Here is a 22,047-nt window from a genome sequence, read left to right as displayed (position 1 = left end):
AAGTGCCACAGAGATCAGAGAAAGGCACAGCTCACTCAGCATGGGGACAGTAGACTTTCCTAAGAGCGATCAGATGAGATGGTGTTTGGAGAATGAGTAGGGCTCACCATTTAGACTAGGTGGATGTTTTAGTTAGGATTTTGTCACTGTGAAGAGACACCATGACCGTGGCAACTCTTATAAAGGAAAACACTTAAGTGGTACTCACAATTCAGAGGTTGAGTCCATTATCATCATGGCAGGAAGCATAGCAGCATGCTGGCAGACATGGTGCTGGAGAAGGAGCTGAGAGTTCTGTATCTGCATCAGCAGGCAACAGGAAAAATAGAGAGTGACCCTGGGCCTGGATTGAGCATCTGAAACCTCAAAGCCCACCCCCAGTGACACACTTCCTCCAACAAAGACACTTACTCCAAGACCACACCTCCTAATAGTGCTACTCCCTATGAGTCCACGGGGATCATTTTCACTAAGACCACCACACTGGGGAACAGTTCAAGAGTGGCCATCATTATACTCACTTTTGGGAACCTGATACTAACAGGTTTTTTAAGTGTTTGAGTGACAGGGAAGTAACAACAAGCCCTCTTGCAGAAGCCTTTGTTCACCCTGTAACTCTTAAGGCTTCCAAGAATGTTTAGGATGACTTAGCACCAACATATGCTTCCATAGCTTGTCGTGAGAGTCAGTTCCTTTCTCTTGCAGCTCCCACTTACTAGTCTGAATGCTCTGTGGAAACAGGAAGAAGTCATGGATCCTGAAGCCACAATCAGGAATTCTAAGTGCAGTCTTTGGTAACTGTAGAACTCCAAGTGGGGATCCTGACCCCTATATCTCTTGAGTCACTGGTATAGAAGAGTTGCTCCCATTTGGCTGGTGTGCCCATACGTTTAAAATAATGGGATTCTTAGGTGAGATAGCATCACTTTCTCAGTGTGATGGGACATACTTTCCCTCAGAGGAGCTGTATAAAAAAAATGTTTATTTTTATACAGCTGACCAAAGTTACATTTTTTCTATTTAGTAGTTTCTGTCATTTTAAAAAATATTTTCTTCCATTCCTTTAAATGCTCTCCATACTAGACACAGTCACTATTGCAAGAATCTGCTCTCACCAATATAGGTGGCAGCATGAGCTGTGGCCACTGATATGAGGAGACCAATCTCTTGTACACAAACCTGTGAATTTTTTAGACCTTTATTCCCCTCTTTCACATCCCATTTCTCTTTAGCAGTATAACACAGACAAGTTATTTAAAGTCAATACCCCTGTTTTCTTATACTAGGGTGTAATATTGGAATACCAACTATACTCATATCATTGGTTTTTCCTGGAAAGCTTTCATATTATATGTAAAAGTCTAGAAGAGGGTCTGCTTTATCCTGGGAAGGCTCCAGAAATAGTGGTCACTGCCATAGAAACTATCTCAGTCACCATCTCTTTGTGTCTTCTGGTTTACTCTGTTAGTTGACATCACTGGCCAGGAGCACTAGAATAACACAGAGCAGAGCAGCGAACAACACTAACAAAGGTGTGGAAGAATACAGACTGGGTAATCCTGAAATATAACCAATCCAATGTGACAAAGTGCTAATTAACTCCAGAGAATGGGCTGCATCGATACCTACCAAAGCACCAATTGTATTTTTAAGTGGTGCCTGGTCTTATCTCTCTTGCCCTTCGCAAGATGCATTGTACTTATACAAGTTCTCAGAGACCAAATTTTCTGTTACCATAAAACATTATGGCAGCAGTTATGGCCCTAACCCAGACAGAAACAATCAGTGTGGGCTCACATCTTAAATCAGAGCTGTGTGGCTAACAGTGATTAGGAAAAGGGCTTAGAAACAGTCAGAATAATGGATTTAACCAAAAGGGAAACTTCATGATGAGGAAGATTATAGTGATGCAGAGACTGGGCTGTGTAAAAAGTGAAAGAGACAGGGAAAGGGAGAGCTGCAGAGAGGAGGAGAGGGAGAGGGAGAGGGAGGGAGGGAGAGAGTGCTCACCTGCCAAGGAAGCAAATAATTTGCTGATATGTGATCTGGTGTGGGGAGCGGGAGGAAGAAACAAGTGTTCAGGTGAGAACTGAATATTTCAGTCATCCGTGAGTGTATAAAAGAAGGAGGTCACAGCTTTCTGAGAATGCAGACAGGAAGGGAAATAAACCAAGTTCAGGCTCAGACAGAGAGATGAATAGATGTGATCAAATTGGAGGCAGCAATCGAGCCAAGTGTAGGCTCGAAAGTGAAAGTTAGGGAGGAAAATTAGGCTGGAAAGCCTCCCCTCCTCAGTCGAAGGCGTGGGTGCTTCGGGGTTCGAGGTGGATGAAGAAAGAGACAGCTCAGCAATTAAGAGTACTTGCTGCTCTTCCAGTGGCCCCAGGTTCAGTTCCCAGCACCAACATCAGGCAGTTTGCCTGCCTGTGACTCTAGTTCCAGGAGATCCAATGCTCTCTTCTGGCCTCAGAAGGCACCTGCATATATATGGCACGCACGCGCGCACACACACACACTCAGGCACACACACACAATCATGAGATAAATAAATACATCTTTAAAAAAACAAAAGAAGTGATTCACTCTTCACCAACAAGTTCCACTGCATGTCTTTGTGCTGCTCCATTGCCTGGTCCTAGGTCTATTGCAAAGAAGAAATCACTGTACTCATTACTGACAATGGCTCCAGCATGGGCAAAGCTGACTTTGCTGGGGATGATGTCCCCAGGGCTGTGCCCCCTCCCCATTATCTGCTGCCACTAACAGCAGGGTATCATGGTGGACACAGGCCAGAAGGACTCCTATGTGAATGACAAGACCCAAAGCAAGAGGGGTATCCTGACCCTAGGGAGCACCAAATTGTCACCAACTAGGAGGACAAGGAGAAAATCTGGCACCACACCTTCTATAACGAACTGCACATGGCCCTCAAGGAAAACACAGTGCTTCTGACCAGAGCATCAACCCCAATCCCAAGGTTGACAGAGAGAAGATGACACAAACAATGTTCGAAACTCTCAACATTCCATTCATGTGCATGGCCATTCAGGTGGTACCGTCCCTGTATGCCTCTGGCATTGTCATGGTCCCTGGTGACTGGGTCATACATACAGTGACTATCTACAAGGGCTATGCTCTTCCCCATGACATCTTTTGTCTGGACCTGGCTAACTGGAACCTGACAGACTACCTCAGGAAGGTCCTAACAGAGCAGAGTTACAGCTTCACCCCTTGGTTGAATGGGAGATTGTACATGACATTAAGGAGAAGCTATGCTACACTGCCCTGGATCTTTGGCAAGAAGTGACCAGTGCTGCACCCTCCTGCTTCTTGGAGAAGAGCTACCTGCTGTCTGATAGGCAGGTGATCATTGGCAATAAGAGATTCCAGGGTCCAAAAGTGCTCTTCCAGTCCTCTTTAATGCACATGGAGTCCTGTGGTATCCACAAGACCACCTTCAACTCCACCACCATGTACCCCACATTGCTGACAGGATGCAGAAGGAGATCAAGTGCTAGCACCCCACGCAATGAAGACCAAGAGCATTGCTTCCTGGGGCAACCCACCCCCCCCACACACACACATTGTGCACAAGTACTGAATTTCGATTGGTGGCTCCATCTTGTTCTCACTATGCAGCTTCTAATAGATGTGGATCAGTAAGCAAGCAGGAGTATGGTGAGTTGGGCTCATCCACTGTTCCCTGTAAATGCTTCTAGAGGGACTGAGCCAGGCCTATGCTGCATGAGCTGATTCCCAAGCATCAATTTGTCCTGGCTAAAATGCACACCTCATGCTAGCCTCATGAAACTGAAATAAGCCTTTGAGAAGACATTTGTCCTTGAAGCTCATGTCTGATATCAGCACTGGATTGTAGAATTTGTTGCTGGTTTTTGACCATGTAGTCAAGTTAACTATTCCCTTGGTATCTATTTTAATACCCTATGCATATCTTGATTTAGTCTTTAGTCCACATGGCTAAGTCATTTGGTGGCTGTTTAGAGCATGCTTAGGAAGAGAAATTTCCAGCCTGGTGGCTCCGTGTAAGCACCATGAAATGTTCTGATCTTGCTATTAACTAACAGCTGACCAATTCAGGATTTCATGAGGCCTGCAAGGTTTCTTGAATCATTTACCACATCCATGTTGCTGTCTACCAAGGTGGGAATGTCCAGCCTTAGGACCAACTTTTCATTCTGTTGTTTTTCCTCCTGACCACGTGACTTGTAATTTGCCTGATCTGGTAATGTTTGCATTCACATCTATGAATTTATTCATCTTTTTAAATTTATGTAAGTTTTGTTTTGCACATAATACTTTAAGAGATGACAAGTTTTGGTTTTCTACTGTTTGGTGAGAACATTAGGCCCCATCAACACATCATTGTGTAAAGAAAAAAAAGTAAGTGCTGCTATAACTACAAAAAATAAATAAATAAAAGAAAGAAATGGTAGATGGGGGTGAGAAGGATTTCTGAAAGGAACAAATAAACAAATGAAATCACCCTCATGACTCCCTTCAGCAGTATTTATTGAGAACCTGTAGTGGGCCATATGTTGGGCTGTGCAGCAGCATCAGCCACCTTCAGCACCACGATCACGCTCATCAGAGATTGGCTGTGTCTAGAGGTGCACAGATGTAAGTGTCTACATTCCCATTGGTTTTACAGATAATATTTTATCCACCCTCACAATAGCCCCATGGGTATAGAGGGCAGATATTAGTATCTTAATTTCACACATGAGGAAGTGCAAACTCAAGGCAATGGAGTGATGCTCCATTAGGCACAGAGGCTACATGCACAGTAGGACCAGAGATCCTGCCTCCCTACTGACTCCTGACTATAGCAGTCCATACCACTGCCCATACCGGCACATAACTGCCCATCATGTTGATTAAGCCCAGGGCATTTTCTGTTATACTTATAAATCTATATTTCTATTTTTCTTGTACTCCCAGAATATAATTCTCCTAAGAAGCCTGGGGGCATTTATACATTTAAAATTCTGATCCATTCTATTCTCCTCAGGAGACACAGAATGACACTGAATTCCCAAGTGGTACGTGCTTAATGGAAAACCAAGAAACACAACCATTTACATGTCCTTATATATAAAAAAGAGCCTCTGACCTCCTGGTAGGAAAGTAAATGTAAATTAGTAATGAAATGAGGTTAGAAACAATAATGAAGTCAGAACAGAAGAAGAGTCCCAGGGCAAAATCGGAACATTTGTATTCAAAGATGTTTTCTCAGAGAATCCCGAGGCCAGGAATGTGAACAAGGGGCTTGTCCACACAAAGCGGTCCAATATACATGATCAGAGGAACACCAGTGTAGACATCAGCCTGGAAGGTCCTTTCCCGCCACTCAGCCAATTTCCTTTCTTCTGATAATTGTGTTTTTCATGCTATGGGTTGGAATTAATCATTTGGGCTTGTCAAAGGCTCACAGGTATTGAGGTTGAAAGCTTTACCTTCCCAAACATTTGCTTTTGTTTACACAGGTTTAATCTGTACCTTGTAAACAGGACAAGAAATGGCCTCGACCTTTATATAAATTGTCTTCATTTTCTAAAAGTGCCTGTTTATAACTGATTGTATTTATTTGCTGTTTAGCATGGAACTTGATTGTGGCTGTCTTTGTCTTCTCCCCCATAGAGCATCCAACTCTACAGGGGGAACACAGGACCCCTTGACTGCTCTACCTTGCCATTCTGCATATGTGGAGGGGTCTCCAGTGTTGTTCTTAGTTCTCACACTAATACCAGAGTGAGGATTTCAAAATGCAGCTTTGTAAGTTCCAAGGCCTGTCATAGTTACAGAGTGAGTTCAAGGCTAGCCAGAGGAACTAGAAAGCTTCTATTTAAAATTTTTTTAAAAATTAATGTTTTAAAAGGGCTGGGGGAGGGCTGGCAAGATGGCTCAGTGGTTATGAGCACTCTCTGCTGTTCCAAAGGTCCTGAGTTCAATTCCCAGCACCCACATGGCAACTCACAACTGCCTGATGCCCTCTTCTGGTGTGCAGATATATATGCAGACCAAGTACCCATATAAATGAATGAATAAATAAATAAATAAATCTTTAAAAAATAAAATAAAAGGGCTGGGGGGCAGGGGTGGTGGAGAGATGGCTTGACAGTTTAGTGCACTTATTGCTTTTGCAGAGGACTCAAGTTCTATTCTCGGCATCCACATGGTGGCTCATAGTCATCCTAACTAGTTCCCTGATGACCTTTTCTGACCTCCACAGGTACACGTACATACACCAGACAAAAAATTCATATGCATGAAATTAAATACATCTTTAAAAAATAAATAAAAGCATAAAAGGGGTGGGACTATAACTCCGGTAGAGCACCACTTAGCACGTATCAGGCACTAGCAGCTTAGTCCCATCGGTAAACCACCCAGCCAGCCAAGAAGCGAAGTAGCTAACCCGTGTTGTTCCTTTCCTTAAAGAACCTCAATGGCTTCCTACTGCCTGCCTCAGAGCAAGCATCAAATCCTTTCATTCGGTCCAGAGGCCCCTTCGATTTCTGACCCGGTCTTCATCCCCAATCTTAGTTGAAGAACTTCAGATTTCCTCACCTTCTTGATGCAGGAGGCTTGTTTCCGCCTCCCCCTGTTTGCAGGTGCCCGGCTGTCTAACTGAACACACCTTTGCCTCTCTTGCACTTTCTCAGCCCTGTGAACTTCTACAAGCCCCTCAAACGAGATGCCCCACCTTTTAGTCCCTTACTTCTTTATCTCATGTTTAATACAGAAAATTTACATTTTTGTATTCCCTGACCTCATCTTTCCCTTTGGAGAACCTCTACCTAAGATAATATGCTGTGAAGGTCATTGTCAAGTTTCTGGCAGCCACATGAAAAGTCATAAGAGCTTCAAGTGATTCACCTCAACAACACATCTTATTGACCGTCCTCATCTATCCAAAATATTTTCCTTTCAACATGAAATAAACACATAAATTATCAGAATATTTTCTATTTTTCATAATTATTCTTAGAAACATTGTGTCTATTTTATACATACATATAGCACATGTCAAATAGAATGCTAAAATCCCACACTTCACGTTTACATGAGCTTCATAGTGAGAGTTCAAGAAGGAGATCCAGGGCCAGGAGACGGTTCACCAGGTAAAAATCTCATGGCTTGAAAACCTGAGGACCTAAGTTCAATGGTCGAGTTGTGTTCTGACAACACACTTACACTATGGCTCACACATACTTGCTCTCTCTGTCTCTGTCTCTGTCTCTGTCACACACACAGACACACAGACACACACAGACACACACAGACACACACACACACACACACACACACACACACACACACACACACACACAAATAAATAATTTTTAAAGAAGCTTACATTTCTATTAACCCAAGCCAAGTGTAAAGTTTTCTAAGAACTGGATTACTATTTTTAATTGAAGTTAAATGAAGTCACAAATGTTCCTCCATTTATTTCAGGGATGTCACAGTCTGAGGCAGTCAGGATCCGACTGTGCTTGGGGCAGCCCAGGTCTAGGCTGTGAGGTCCTTGTGAAAAAGTGCTCTTTCTGGCTGCACACTCCCTTGTGTCTCTTCACCGGGGCCTGTGTTGATGGAGCAGCCTGGACATAGAGCATCTCATTAACTGCATTAGCTGCAGGCCTCACATAACAGAGCTTACATTCACTTGGCAGGCAGGGGCTCGGTGTAGTAGTGTGGGGAAGTGATTGAACTCAAGGTGGGCTCCCCAGTGTCAGTTTTCAATGGAGACATCTGAGGCACAAAGAAATGACCAGATTTTCTTTCTGAATGGCAGGAGACCGTGTATCATGAAACCAGAAAGAATGAAAAAAACCCTCAGCGAACTTCATTCCCAGAAAGTCTGCCCGATTTTGATAACGACTCTATGAATCTAGATTCACATCTAGAGAGGGAATGGGAGAGGACATATTCAGGGGCAACTGGTCCCAAAGGGGAAAAAGTTCCAGAAATGTGGCACAGTTTTAGCAGTTTCTTTTGGGGAAGTGTAAGAGCTCTGAATACTTGTGTGGCAAGCTTACAAAGCAAGGGCTTGAATGTCTCATTGCTTTGGGCCTTGGTTAGGGATCACGTTTGAAGAGGCAGAGGCAGGTGGCAAAACCACACATGTATCACTTTCTCCTGCCCTGCGTAGAAAGGGACATTCCTTCTGGGATAACTCCATGCTACTACACCTGGAAGGACAGAGAGAAGAGGAGGGATTGGGAGGGGCCGAGAGCTCTGGAGAAACAGAGAGCAGTATGTGGCCACACTGACAAGCAAGTTAGAACAAAGTGTTTATAAATAACTGCCGCTTGCCTTGTGCATGTAATTGGTGGACAAAGACGGAGATTTCCGTCATGGCTGGAAATAATGCCATTTAGATAACTAACTTAAATCTGATCTAGGGAGCACCTGGGCTCTTGAAAGAGAAAGAGGGGGAGCAGACTTGTCTGTCAGATATGCCCTAACTCCATCCAACCCCAGCAACAGTTCTATATGGCTTGAGACAGAATCTTGGAGGCCACAGGAAGCTCTGGAAATCGCCCCAGCCCACCCCTACCCCCCACCCCCTGCAAACCATCTTCAGCATTCACCCAGCAGTAAATGGTTTATTCCAAAAGAACGGTCCAAAAGGATCAAGAGCTTTGGGTCAGACAGTCACCAGCACTTCTTCCTCTCCACTTTAAAATGAGAAATAGTGTTTCTATTCTCCTCCTTAGGAGACACACTTAATTCTTGGAGGGGCAGACCATCTCTTCTCACCTTTACCTGCTAGCCAGAACCTGAGGAAAATGGAGAGGATGGAGTTGTGTGAAAGAAAAGGCGCTTAGTATCTTTACCTCTTCTCCACAGCCCAGTGTGTTATGTCCACAGAGTTGAACTACAGATGCTCAGGTAGGAGGTGGGCAGAATCATTGCTATTAAGTTTACTTCCTTGTAGTGTTCTTCCCAAGTCAAAGACATTCACTCCTTCAGCTGTGTGATTCCTGTCCATTATTCCCACTTCCAGTGCTCCCTGAATTGTCCTCACATTAGAAGAACGGCCTCACCCAAAGGCAAACCTATTCCTGGGATAGCCTTCAAGGAATAACAGTGGCTAGCCCCATCCCTTCGATGCACAGAAACACTACAGGACCACCCATCTAGCTCTAGAGTTCCCTGGGGACTGGCTGAGACCTTGTTGAGACTGTACTGTGGCTCATCTCCTTCCCCTGTCCTCTGCTGCTCACACCCTTCTCCCTTGCTCCTGGATCCAAACATCTTTGCTTCAACTGGGCACCAGGATGAAGTAATTGGCCTGAGGGAAGAGTCCATGATCCAAGACAAATAGCTATTTTTTAACACAAGTGCCAACTTCGCTGCCCAATGATACCTGTAAGATCCTGCCAGACTGAAAAGGTGGAATATTTAAATCTTCCAAATCATGCTGACATCCAGTATTAAAAAATGACACATGAGACCTATTTGCGGGGGAGGGTTAGGCACATATACTTGATCTCATATAACTTAGAAAATGCATGTACTGTGATCCCAGTGTCACTTTAATCCATGTGTGTGGCACATGCAAGGACTTAATGTTTGAACTGAGCCCCTAAGTGCTTTCCATGTCCTCTCTGACCTTGAACATCAGTGATCTTTCCAATAACCGTTTAGTCCCAGCGTGCCGTTCATTATTTTCCCAGGTGCTTCATCTCTCCCATGCATAAGATAAGCTCAGCCTTCCTTCCTGTGGAATTTACATTCCGGAACAGACTCATGTGAACATCCAGTGTGTTCTACGTGACAATAGTTGTGACGAATCCCTTTAGGTGCACAGGCCACCATGCGAGCTGAGCCTATCAGAGGGACTATAGTGAGTGTGGAACTCAGCAAAGGCTAGTCTTGGAAAATGACATTGCGACGGAGAACACCAGCCTAGAGCAAGGGGACGAGGCCAAAGCACTCCAATCGTGTGTGCACTCTGGGGAACCAAGCCAGGTGTCCAGGGCATGGGGAATGCAGGGGTACACTGGGCAGCACTAATGATGTGAAGGAGTTGGTTGTAGAAACCCAAGTAAGGATTTGGACATTATTTCAAGGATAGATGTGAGGCATTGAAAAGTTGTTAAAGATAGTGACGTGATCAGATAGAGATTTTTAAAGTATTGTCTTGCTTCAAGCACTAGACAGGGCTGAGAAGAAACTAGGGGCACTAACGTATAAACATTCCTCTGAAGGGAAAGATGACTGTGCACCTCAGAGATATTAGGAAGAGCAGTAGTGAAGATTGGGAACCCAGGTGGATTGACTGAAGTGCTCGGGGCAAGACCCCATTTGTGACTATTTTCTCCTGAGGAATTCTGAACTCCTGACTCAGAAATCCTGCTCTGGTTTTAGTGTCAGCGAAATTATGAAAGTCGAGAAAATAAAATTATACTTCATGTCACTGAAAATCATAATATTTGCCACCGAAAATATAACAACTTTCCCAGAGAAAGAGTTACACACAGGTTCTAAAAGTTGTCGCTGTAACTATGGTGGGAGAGATGTAAGAGTAATACAAATCCTTATTTCTCATTCATGGGACTTTGCAATCAAATCTCAAATCACATAATCCATTTATCAGTTCAATAGGTGATTACTTTTGATCTTATTTTTTGACAGTTTAATACATGCATATATTTTGATCATATTCACCCCCCTCATTGCCCTGTTTTATCATCTCCTTATTCCTTCTGGATGCCTTCTTCCTCCCAAGCGTTCCTCCTACTTCCGTATCCATTTTAATGACCAGTTGAGTTCAATCAATGTGGCTTGCAGGAGTGTAGGCGTGCAGAGTTATTCACAAGAGTGTGAGCAACTTAGTAGTGGCTATACCATTGAAGAAAAGACTCCCCTTCTCCCAGCAACCGATAACTGTCAATAGCTCTTCGGCTAGGGGTGTGGCTTTGGGACCCCTCCTCCATCAATGTTAGGTGTTTATTGAACAGTCATGTGAAGAAGGATGATGCCAGCATATAGAATGTATGAATGGAGCTTCCAAAAGGGAATAGTTAATAAGAACTCCACTGGTTCTCTCCAGGGAAAGGGCAGCAACAATAACAAAAAGATGGCTGTGACTCCTCCATCCTTCACTAAATCAATGGCAGTGTGAGGTGAGGTGGTACCCAGGGAGAACCATATGAACCTGGAGCTGAGAGGCACTGAAAACCCCAGCCTCAGCCTCTTGTGGGGACACTGCTCATACAAACTCATAGCCAGAGCTCCTCCGATGGTCCCTTCCTCTTCCCCGGGTGTCCCCTGTTGGGCTTCTCTTGTTCTTGTGACATACTGGGGACACACCCTGCAGGAAATCTGCCTCACTGAAAAGGCAAAATCACTTTGGGGTGAATGACGTTTCTGCAAAGACTGCATGATAAATCACATCATGCTGCTGAAAGGATGGCGACCAAGTGTGTCTTCTCTTGCTCCTAACCCCAGCCCGGCTTCAGTCTGGTTTAGAACCAATGTTTTGAAATTTAGACTTTTTTCCCCCATGCCTCTGTGTGCAAGAATGCCCACAGGATGTTGACAGAAGCCTGGAAAAACTCTGTCATTCCTTTTGAGGACAGTGCTGAGCCAGCAGTTGAGAACCCTGGGGGTACCCTGTAAAGACCTGTCAACCGTGAAGAACGGCACTCGTCAACGACAACGAGGAATGCTGCCACCTCTGCTGGCAAAGGGCAGGGTGGTGTGGCCTGGTGCAGCCCATCCTTCTTGGCCTTGGGAACCATCAGAGTGTGAAGGATTCGAGTGAAGAAGTCTGTGCAGTTGTGTCTTACTGTAAGTGTCCAGAACCTAGGAGAAGGGAAGCATCGCAGATTTTTCGTTCCTCAGCAATGTTTTGGAACAGATTTTTTTTCTCATTTGCACCAGATGCTAAGCACACAGCCTGGTTTTCATGACTTCATGTTAAATTAACCTCTCATGTGTGGAGACCGCTCGGTGCAATGCAAAGATTGGGAGAAAAACCAAAGGGAACCAGTATGTAGGCCAGGACTAAGCTCCCACTGCAGTCCCATCTGCCTCCAGGACCGAATCTTATCTCATCATTTCCATGGCAACAGCTGTGGGATTAGAATAGGATGAAGGTTTAGGAAGAGTTGCTGGAATTCAGTCCTAGACAAGTGAGGATTATTTAACTACACTCTCGTGTTACCATGGAAACACAAATTTACAAATCAGGCAGGATTTTTGTAGCTCTGTGGCACAGAATTATATTCTTAGGGCTGCTTCAAATCCCCCAGATCCATTTTCTGTCCCACGGGGGTGGGGGGGCATAATTATCCCACTGGACACAGCTTAATTATTCCACAAATACTTTTTATTTTCACTTTAAAAAACAGATAGACTAAGTTCAAGATCAAAGCACTAGCTCTTAAAATGCTGTTCTAATTTTTTAAAAGTCAAATTTGATTTAACCTAAAGAGAAAGAATTTTAAACATATGCTAAGTAACATATACAGAGTCAGTTAAGACTCATATATGAATCAAAACGAAAATTATCCTCCTTAAAATGGTATTTATTTCTCTTAATGCCAATCAGCCCTGGACTTTTAATTTGCTTAATAGAAAATGAATGTCGAGTCAATAAAGCTTCATCTTTGATCAGTGTTTTAGGATTTACAAACCGCTTTCACCCACAATAGCTTGCCTTCATCTTTCAAATACATACAATTAAAAAGAAATAAAGAACAGCAAAAAGAGTGCGGTACCTGTCTCAGAGCCTGACCACACCCCTCTTCCATCAGAGCATCTGCAAGAGCATCTGCAGATGCTGACGGTTCTTTCTTAGTGGTTCCCTACTAACTCCCAAACACCCATCTACTGTTTTCCACTCCCCACCCCTTCCTGTGGCACAAATACTCCGAGCCTCCCAGGTGGCTGACACCACCTTCTGTCACCATTATCCACACCAGCTGCTTAAGTCAGGGCAGTGACAGGAGCTGTCAGACGTGGAGTGACTTCCCTCAAGGTTAAGCAGGAACACGAAGAGGGAGCTGGACCATCAGTCAGCGCCACAAAGTCAGAGTGGAAGCTGATGTGGCTCTATTTTGGACAGGGCAGTAATAGGCTATTTGCATATTGATGGTATCTGTGTCATGAGTCTAGGAGACCTGGCTGTCAGGACGGAAAACTGCAGAAAACAGAGCTGAGCAATCATCCTTGAATTAAGAGCACGCAGCCACAGGTTTGAGGCACATTACTTAAACCTGAGCCAAGCCTGGGTGTGCTCAAGCCTGTGATCTGAGAGAGATTCTGAAATATGTACTAGTTCTTGTGTCCCCAGGGTATGCAAGCTTGCCATGTGCAACTTTCTGTAGGGTTACCTGGTCACATTTATCAACATCCAAAGTCATATAACTTTTCACCCCTGATTTCCTAGTAACCCCTAACTACATGGATATGTTTATTTTATGTGATTTGTAATAGTAAAACATGCAACGAAACCATACATGTGGGGAGACAGCCTAAATATAAATATGAATATGGCAGAACTATCAACAGATGCTACACTATTCAGTAGGTTTGATCGGTCCATATGTGCACACATGGAAATAGCTCCCAAAGGCAGCAGCACTCCATGAGACAAGCATGGTGCAGAATAGTGCATAGTCCTGCGTGTTTGGAAGCACAGCACAGGTAATGAGCTGTGAACGTACACATGAGGTCTGAAGAGATCCCTACGAAACCATGGGCAATAGATACATCCAGAGAGTGGGACAGCAGACCCCAAAGGACAAGGGAGCATTTATTTGTCATGTGATAGATTTTACTCATTTTTATTTTTAAATACACACATATGTATTTTCATGTTAGTTTTGGGACAGGGCCTCGCCTTGTGTAGCCCAAGCTGGCCTCAAATTAGTTTGTAGTTGACACTAACCTAGACAGAACTCCTGATCTTCCTTCCTCTAGCTCCCGACTGCTGAAATTACAGACTTGGACCACCATGCCTGCTATCAGTGTGTAGGACTGACCCTAGGACTCTGCACATGCTGGATAAGCACTCTACCACTTAGCTATATCCCCAGCCCCACATGTGTTCCTTATTAGTAAGTATTGCATTGTTAGAAAAAAAAATGGGATGGGAGGGATTGAACTGTGCAGCAGACTCACAAAACGGTAGAGATGGTAAAAAGATAAAAGATGAAAGGAGAAAATAAACAGAAAACTTCTTTAATTAGCAGGTGCCGAATGATCTTTACAGGATCTTTCAAAAAAATGTGAACAGCTTTGTTGATGTATAATTTACATACTATAAAACCCCAGACAATTTTAAAGTGTAGAATTGCATGGATTTTTAAGCATACTTACAAAATTATGCAATTATGACCATAATCTAACTATAGACTATTTCCATCACATTGAAAGAACCTTTTCACCCATCAGCCATCATTTGTCATTATCCACTCCTGTCACTCATTCTTTGGCAGCCACTAATTTGCTTTCTGTTGATTTGTCTTTTCTGGACACTTGCTGTAATTGGAATTAAACAGTATGTGGTCCTTTGAGACCAGTTTCCTTCACTTGGCGTAATGTTTCCAAGATTGGCTCATGTTGTATCATGCATTAATATTTCATTTTTATTTCTGTATAATATTCAATCATAAAGCTATGTTATCCTTTCTGTATCCATTCATCAATTGATGGGCTACTGCTATGAGTACACATGTAAAATTCTCATCTGACAGTGTATTTTCCTCTTGGATAAATACATAGGCTTGGCTAGATTAAAAAAAAAAAAAAGTAGGTGCTAAATTTTAAGAAACTGCCACTCCGCTTTGCAAAGTGAATATACTAATGTTAGTTTTCCTCAGCAGTGTGTGAATTCTGGCTCTTTTCTTGTGTTTTCTTGTCTTTGGCACATCTTTGCATGTATTCAAATCCTTTGCCCAGATAGACTGAGGGGATGGTTCAGTGGGCAAGGTGCTTGCTGTACAAGTAGTGTGAACAGAGCTCACCCAATGCTGAGTGTGGCAGTGTGCATCTGTCCTAGTACAGGGTTAGGAGGTAGAGACAGGAGGATCCCTGAAGGTCCAGGCTAGTTAGCCTGGTGTATACAGTGACAACAAGAGTGACCAATACTCAAGGTTGTCCTCAGACCTCCACATATGGCTTCCTACATTCATAAACTAGCATGTACTCACACACATCACATATTCCCCCACACCTGCACACCTGTGCATGTGAAAGATAAAAAAGAATCTGTATGTATAAAATCTAAGACTCTTATCAAGTATATGATTGCAGATATTTTCCCACTCCATAGTTTTTTAAACCTTATTAATGTCATTATTTAAAGGAAAAGCACCCATCAAGTTTGAGGAAGTGTTATTCATCAATTGATTTTTCCTTATCATCTGTATTTTTTGATATCATGTTTAAGAAAGTAACACATAACCCAAGGTTGTAGATATTTATGCCTTTGTGTTTCCCAAAGAATTTTATTATTTTTAGGGACATGGAGACGGCTCAGTGGGTAAAAGCATTTCCTCCCAAGTCCATACCTCTAATCCATGGTGGAAGGAAGAAAGGGGACTTCTGAGAGTTGTCCTCTGGCCCCCACACACCTACACTTACACACACATGCATAACACACAATAATAATAAATGGAGATAGTTTTATTATTTTTAGTTTTTATATTTAGACTTTTGATCCATTTAAATTTATATGCAAAGAGTCAGACACAGAGTACATTCTATTCTTTGGCACAGGTAGCTTTTACAACATTTGTTGATAAAATATTTTTCCTATGTAGATTGTCTTTGCATCCTTGTCAAATGTCAGCTGACAATAAAGTCAAGAGTTTATTTCTGGTCTCTCTATGGCATTAACCTATCTATGTCTACCTTGTTGCTAGTGCTACTCTGTTCTGATTACTATGGTTCTGTAGTATGTTTTGAAACTTGGAAGATTACTTTGGACATTCTAGGTTTCTTTAATTTCTAAAGAACTTTGTTATAACATTGTCAATCTCTTCAGATATGCAAGAAGGGCTTTGATAGATATTGTGTCAATCTATAGGTCAATTAGCTAGGGTTGCCTCCTTAACAGTAATATATCTGATTCATTCGTGGTAAATGTTTTTCTGTTTATTTTAGGTCCTCCTTATTTTCTGCCAGCTATGTTTATAGTGTTCAAAATATATAGCTGGCATTTCTTTCCTTGTATTTCTTTACAAGTATTTTATTCATTTTGCTTTTTTTTTGTTTTTTTTTTTCAAGACAGGGTTTCTCTGTGTAGCTTTGCACCTTTCCTGAAACTCACTCTGTAGCCCAGGCTGGCCTTGAACTCATAGAGATCCACCTAGCTCTGCCTCCCGAGTGCTGGGATCAAAGGTGTGCACCACCACCGCCCAGCTCATTTTGCTTTTTTTAAGACAGGGTATCCTATATCCCAGGCTAGTCTTAAATTTGCTAGGTAGTGCAGGCTGGCCTTGAACTCTTGATTCTCCTACCTCAGTTTACCAAGTGCTGAGACATGTTTCCTAAGGCCTGCACAACATGTTCATCTTTGATTTTACTCCTCTTGATGGTATTTAAATATAATTGTATTCTTAATTTCATTGATTTTTGTATATTCACCTTATATAATAAATGTGCTGATTGAATCTACCAGTCCTAATAGATTTTAAAAGTAGATTCTTTAGATTTTCTTTTCCTTCCTTCCTTCCTTCCTTCCTTCCTTCTTTCCTTCCTTCCTTCCTTCCTTCCTTCCTTCCTTCTTTCCTTCCTTCCTTCCTTCCTTCCTTCCTTCCTTCCTTCCTTCCTTCCTTCCTTCCTTCTTTCCTCTCTCTTTTTTTCTCTTGGCAGTGTCCAGTTTTTCTGTGTTGCACTTCAAGTTCTGCAAATTCTGTTTTGTGCGTAAAGGCTCCTACTGTTAGTTGACAAGAAGGTGTTTCTTGCTTCATTGCTGTCAGGTCTTGAAATATCATTTAGTCACAGAACTCTGAAAACACTGTCCTTTTCCCCAGTATTGCTCTGTCGGGCTGAAACAGTACTAGTAAATGATGCAGAGTTGTAGGTCTGTGAAAAATATTTTTTTTTTTTTTTTTTTTTTTTTTTTTTTTTTTTTGGTTTTTCGAGACAGGGTTTCTCTGTGTAGCTTTGCGCCTTTCCTGGAACTCACTTGGTAGTCCAGGCTGGCCTTGAACTCACAGAGATCCGCCTGGCTCTGCCTCCCGAGTGCTGGGATTAAAGGCGTGCGCCACCACCGCCCGGCTTGTGAAAAATATTTTAACTATTATTTCAAATTCACCCCATCCTGTTTCAGTAATTCCATATGGAGGCTTAGTAATGACTCTTAAGGGATTGCCATAGCTTTCATGTAATTTAAACTGGACTTTATCTACGTATGTTGTTATAGCCTCATTTATAGATGGTTTTACATATACTGTGTGTGGGTGGGTGTGTCCACCTTCTCTTTCTACCCCAAATATTAGGCAACATTACCATAAACTACTGTTTTTAACAATGGTAACCTCCTTCACTCTCTGGCCAAAGTCAGGAACAAATTCCTAAATTCTGACATGTTCTTGAACATATTGTCCCAGGAAAGGAGATGCTGCCTTCAGGGAAAATCTCAGGCCAGCTGAGTCCCAGATCCCATCACAATCCCGCTCCTCTGGGCACTTGGGGGCGGGTGTTATAGAGTCAGCCACTCAGTCTTACAGTGATATAACATGGCAAAAGTTTCTCCATCTTATCTCAGTTGAAGCAGTCTTTTGCTTCTACTTCCTGCCCTGAAAAGTCTGGAGCGAAAGCACCCAATCCTGTTCTAGAAACTCAGGGTGGAAATGCCCCAGTTGTCTGCATGTTCTTGGCTCCTGTTAAACTGCTTGCTTGCTTCCGCCTGCACATACCAATCAACATGTAGTTTTTCTGTGTTCTTTGTCTTTAAAATCTCCCTGTAATATGCATTTGAGGCTGCTCTGTGAAGAGTGTTTCTCTCCAGGCAGTTGCAGATTGACTTAATACAGATTCTCAATTTGAATTTTGGTTCTGCTGAGTGGTCTTTGGGTCTCTACCCTGCAACAGAGGGGGAGCCAAGTGAAGGAGAGTCCTTAGATTTTTCCACAGAACATATCACACAATATAAAAATAGAAACAACGTTGCTTCTTTCTGGACTCAATATGTCTTTTATTTCATTTTCTTGTTTTATTGCTCTGGCTAGAACCCCTGGGATCGTGTTGTACAGTAACTGAGGACAACCATGTTTTTCTTGACCCTGATCCTGGTGTTGATGGTGGGGGTGGAATACTTTCCCAGCTTTCAACATTAAGTTTGGTATTAGTTGTAGGAATTTTATAGATGACTATTATTAGGCTGAGAACTTCCCCTTCAATTTCTAGTTTATTGGATTTAGATGTGATGAAATGAGAATACATTTTATCAATTGTTTTCTACATCCTCTTCTGTATCTTTAGATAATGTAGATTTTGTACTTCACTCAATTGGCATAATGTACAATACTATTTGAATCTTTAAAGTAATTTTGCATTTTTTTGTCATAAATGTCCCAACAACAGTGTATAATCCCTTTAATATTTTGTCTTTTTTTCTTTTTATTGAAATAGATTTTTTTCATGCACTATATTATTATGACTATGATTCCCCTCCCCCTACTTCTCCCAGTTCCTCTTCACCTCCCCTCCCATCCAGACCCACACCCTTTCTGTTTCTCCTTAGAAACAAACAGGCATCTAAAGGATATTAATAATATAAAATAAACAAACAAATTACAATATAACAAAATAACCAAACAAGAAAAAACAGCCAAAGAAAAAGCACAATCAATGTATGTAGATGCAGAAAGACACATGTTCACACACACAAAAATCCCATAAAAACCTAAAAACTGGAAGCCACAATACTTCCACAAAAAAACCTAAAGGGTAGAAAAAAATGTCCTGATTTAATATTGTGAGACAAAGAACCTCCCTCCAAAGATGCTGTTGAGTTTGGTTTATGTTGTCATCTACTGTTGAGCATGTAGCCTATCCTTAAGGGTGACTTGTAGACTCCCTTGGAGAAATTAAATTTTCATTTGTGAATGACTATTAATTAAGATAGAGTCTGGGTTAGGGATGAGGGTATATTTCCACTTCTCCTTTCATTCAATTCTAGAAAACTTTTAATTTCTCTTCTAATTTCTGTCTTGACTCATTTTCATTCAGTAGAGAGTTTCCATGAGTTTGTAAGCTTTTGTTGTTGTTAATATTCAGCTTTAATCCATGGTGATCTGATAGGATGCAGGAGTTATTTAAATTTTCTTGTATCTGTTGAGACTTGATTTGTGTCTGAGTATGTGATCAATTTTGGAGAAAGTTCCATGAGGTGCTGAGAAGAAGGTATATTCTTTTGTGCTTGGGTGAAATATTCTGTAAATATCTGTTGGGTTCATTTGGTTTATGAAGTAAGTTAACTTCAGCATTTCCCTGTTTAGTTTTTGTCTGGATAACCTGTCCATTGGCAAGACTGAGGCATTGAAGTCACCCACTGTCACTCTGTGAAGGATAATATGTATTTCTTTTATGAACTTGGGTGCCCTTGTGTTTGGTGCATAGATGTTAGGGATTGCAATGTCCTCTTGGTGGGTTTTTCCTTTGGTGAGGAACCTTCAATATCTCTTCTGATGGGTTTTGCTTTGAAGTCTATTTTGTCAGATATTAAAAGGGCTACATCAGCTTGCTTCTTAGGTCCTTTTGCTTGGAATACTTTTACCTAGAGGTTATATCTATCCTAGATGTTAGGGTGTGTTTCTTGGATGCAGAAGGCTGGATCATGTTTTCAAATCCATTCTATTGGTCTGTGCCTTTTATGATGGAATTGAGGCCATTGATGTTGAGAGTTATCAATGAACACAATTTTGTTGATTCCCATCATTTTGTTTTTCTGGTGTGGAGTCATCCCCTCCCCCTGCCCTTTTCTTATTTGCTGGTCTGGGTCTTGTTTATTCCTTGTATTTTCTTAGGTGTGGTTAGCCTCTTCAGGTTGGAGGCGGAGATTTCCTTTTAGCACCTTCTGTAGGGCTGTATTTGTAGATAGCTACTGCTTAAATTTGGTTCTATCATGCAATGCCTTTCTTTCTCCACCCAATTGTGACTCAAACTTTTGATGGGTATAATAGTCTGGGCTGGCATTTGTGTTTTCTTGGAGTTTGTAGAACATCTTTCCTGGCTTTTCTGGCTTTTCGAGTCTCTGTTGAAAAGCTAGGTCTTATTCTAATAGATCTACATTTATATGCTATCTGGTCCTTTCCCCTGAAGCTTTTAACATTTTTTCTTTGTTCTGTAAGTTTAGTGTTTTGATTATTATATAATAAAGGAATTTCTTTTCTGATCCAGTCTATATGGTGTTCTGTATGCTTCTCGTACCTTGATGGGTACCTCCTTCTTTATATTGGGGACATTTTCTTCTGTGATTTTGTTGAAAATATTTTCTGTCCCTTTGAACTGGGTTTCTTTCCCTTCCTCTATTCCTATTATTCTTAGATTTGGTCTTTTTATAGTATCCAAGTTTTACTGGATGTTTTGTGCCAGGATCTTTTGGATTTAACATTTTCTTTGGAGGATGATCCTATTTCTTCTATCTTGTCTTCAGTGTCTGAGATACTCTCTTCCATCCTTTATATTCTGTTGGTCAGGCTTGCCTCTGAGTTTCCTATTCAAGTTCCTAAATTTATCATTTCCTGTTTCCCCTCAGTTTGAGTTTTCCTTGTTGTTTCTATTTCCACTTTCAGGTCTTGAACTGTTTTCTTCATTTCATTCCACTTCTGTTTGTGTTTTCATAGATTTCTGAAGGGATTCATTTCCTCTTTAAGGACCTCTAACGTATTCATTAAAGGCTATTTTGAAGCCTGTGTCTTGTGCTTCAGCTCTGCTGCATTTCTTAGGGCCTACTATAGTAGGGTTGCTGGCCTTGTTCTAGATGTTACTGGTTATGTTTTTATGCTGGCTTCTAGGCATTGGAGTTTGGGAAGATTCTAATTCCAGGTGCTGATATTTGGTCTTGTCTTTGTTGTATGGGTGTTCTGTTCCTTGGTTTCTGTTACCCTCTCTGTGAGAGTGTGGTGGCTGTGGGTTTCCAGGTGGGGAATGTTTCTTTAGATCCTGCCAGAGTAGCCATTGGAGGTTCCAGTTAGCTTGTGTTTCTAGGTATTGGGGCCCGACACTTAGGAATGAAGATGAACTAGAAGGAGGAGATGTTGAGAAGGTCCACAGGATGGAGGAAAGCAGGGTGTGCCACCAGAATCTATTTAGTCTCCTGAGAATAGGGGCAGAGATGGAGGAGGAACCACAGCTGGTGGAATGCTGCAGAGCTGGGGATGAAACTGGGGCACTGAATTCACAGGAAAAGTGGGAGAATGAAGGTCTTAAGATCACCTACCTGCTTCCCTGGCTGGTATAGCCTGGGCAGCAGGTTCCAAGGGAGTGCCTGTGGCAGTTGGCAGCAGGGACAAAGTGATGGGTGATGAGAGAGCCTGTAGGAGAAGATCTGTGTGGTCTGTTGGAAATAGCTCTGTATTAGTCATGGTTCTCCAGAGTAACAGAATTTATAGAATGAATTTACATAGAGAAAGAGTATTTATTAGAATAACTTAGAGGCTGTGGGCCAGGTGAGCTAACAATGGTTTCCTATGAATGGAAGGTCCAAGAATCTGGTAGTTGTTCAGTGCATAAGGTTGGATGTCTCAACTGGACTTCAGTATACACTGGAATCCCAAAGAAGTAGGCTCTAACGCCAGTGAAGGGATAGATTTGCTAGTGAATTGAGAACAAGAAGGTAAAGAGCAAAGCTTCCTTCTTCCATGCCCTTATATAGGCTGCCAGCAGCAGGTGTGCCCAGATTCAAGGTGGGTCTCCCACCTCCAAAGAGCTGGATTAAAGGTGTGTTTTCCCACATTGAAGATCCTGATATGAAGTAGAGCTTCCTATTTCAAATTAAACAAAAAATCTCTCACAGGTGTGCCCTACCATTTTGGGGTTTTAACTAATTTCAGA

General features: G+C 42.1%; 2 pseudogenes; one reads left to right on the top strand and one right to left on the bottom strand.

The window, feature by feature from the left end:
- Window positions 1-2,657: 2,657 nt before the first annotated feature.
- LOC128123956 (actin, cytoplasmic 2-like) lies at window positions 2,658-3,719 on the top strand (annotated as a pseudogene).
- Window positions 3,720-7,857: 4,138 nt separating this feature from the next.
- LOC128123955 (YEATS domain-containing protein 4-like) lies at window positions 7,858-21,578 on the bottom strand (annotated as a pseudogene).
- Window positions 21,579-22,047: the final 469 nt, after the last annotated feature.

Source organism: Peromyscus californicus, unplaced genomic scaffold (genome assembly GCF_007827085.1).
Source record: "Peromyscus californicus insignis strain IS unplaced genomic scaffold, ASM782708v3 Scaffold_4__1_contigs__length_199733344, whole genome shotgun sequence".
NCBI lineage: Eukaryota > Metazoa > Chordata > Mammalia > Rodentia > Cricetidae > Peromyscus > Peromyscus californicus.
The sequence above is the reverse complement of the archived record's forward strand: the minus strand, read 5'-3'. Positions and strand labels throughout refer to the sequence as shown.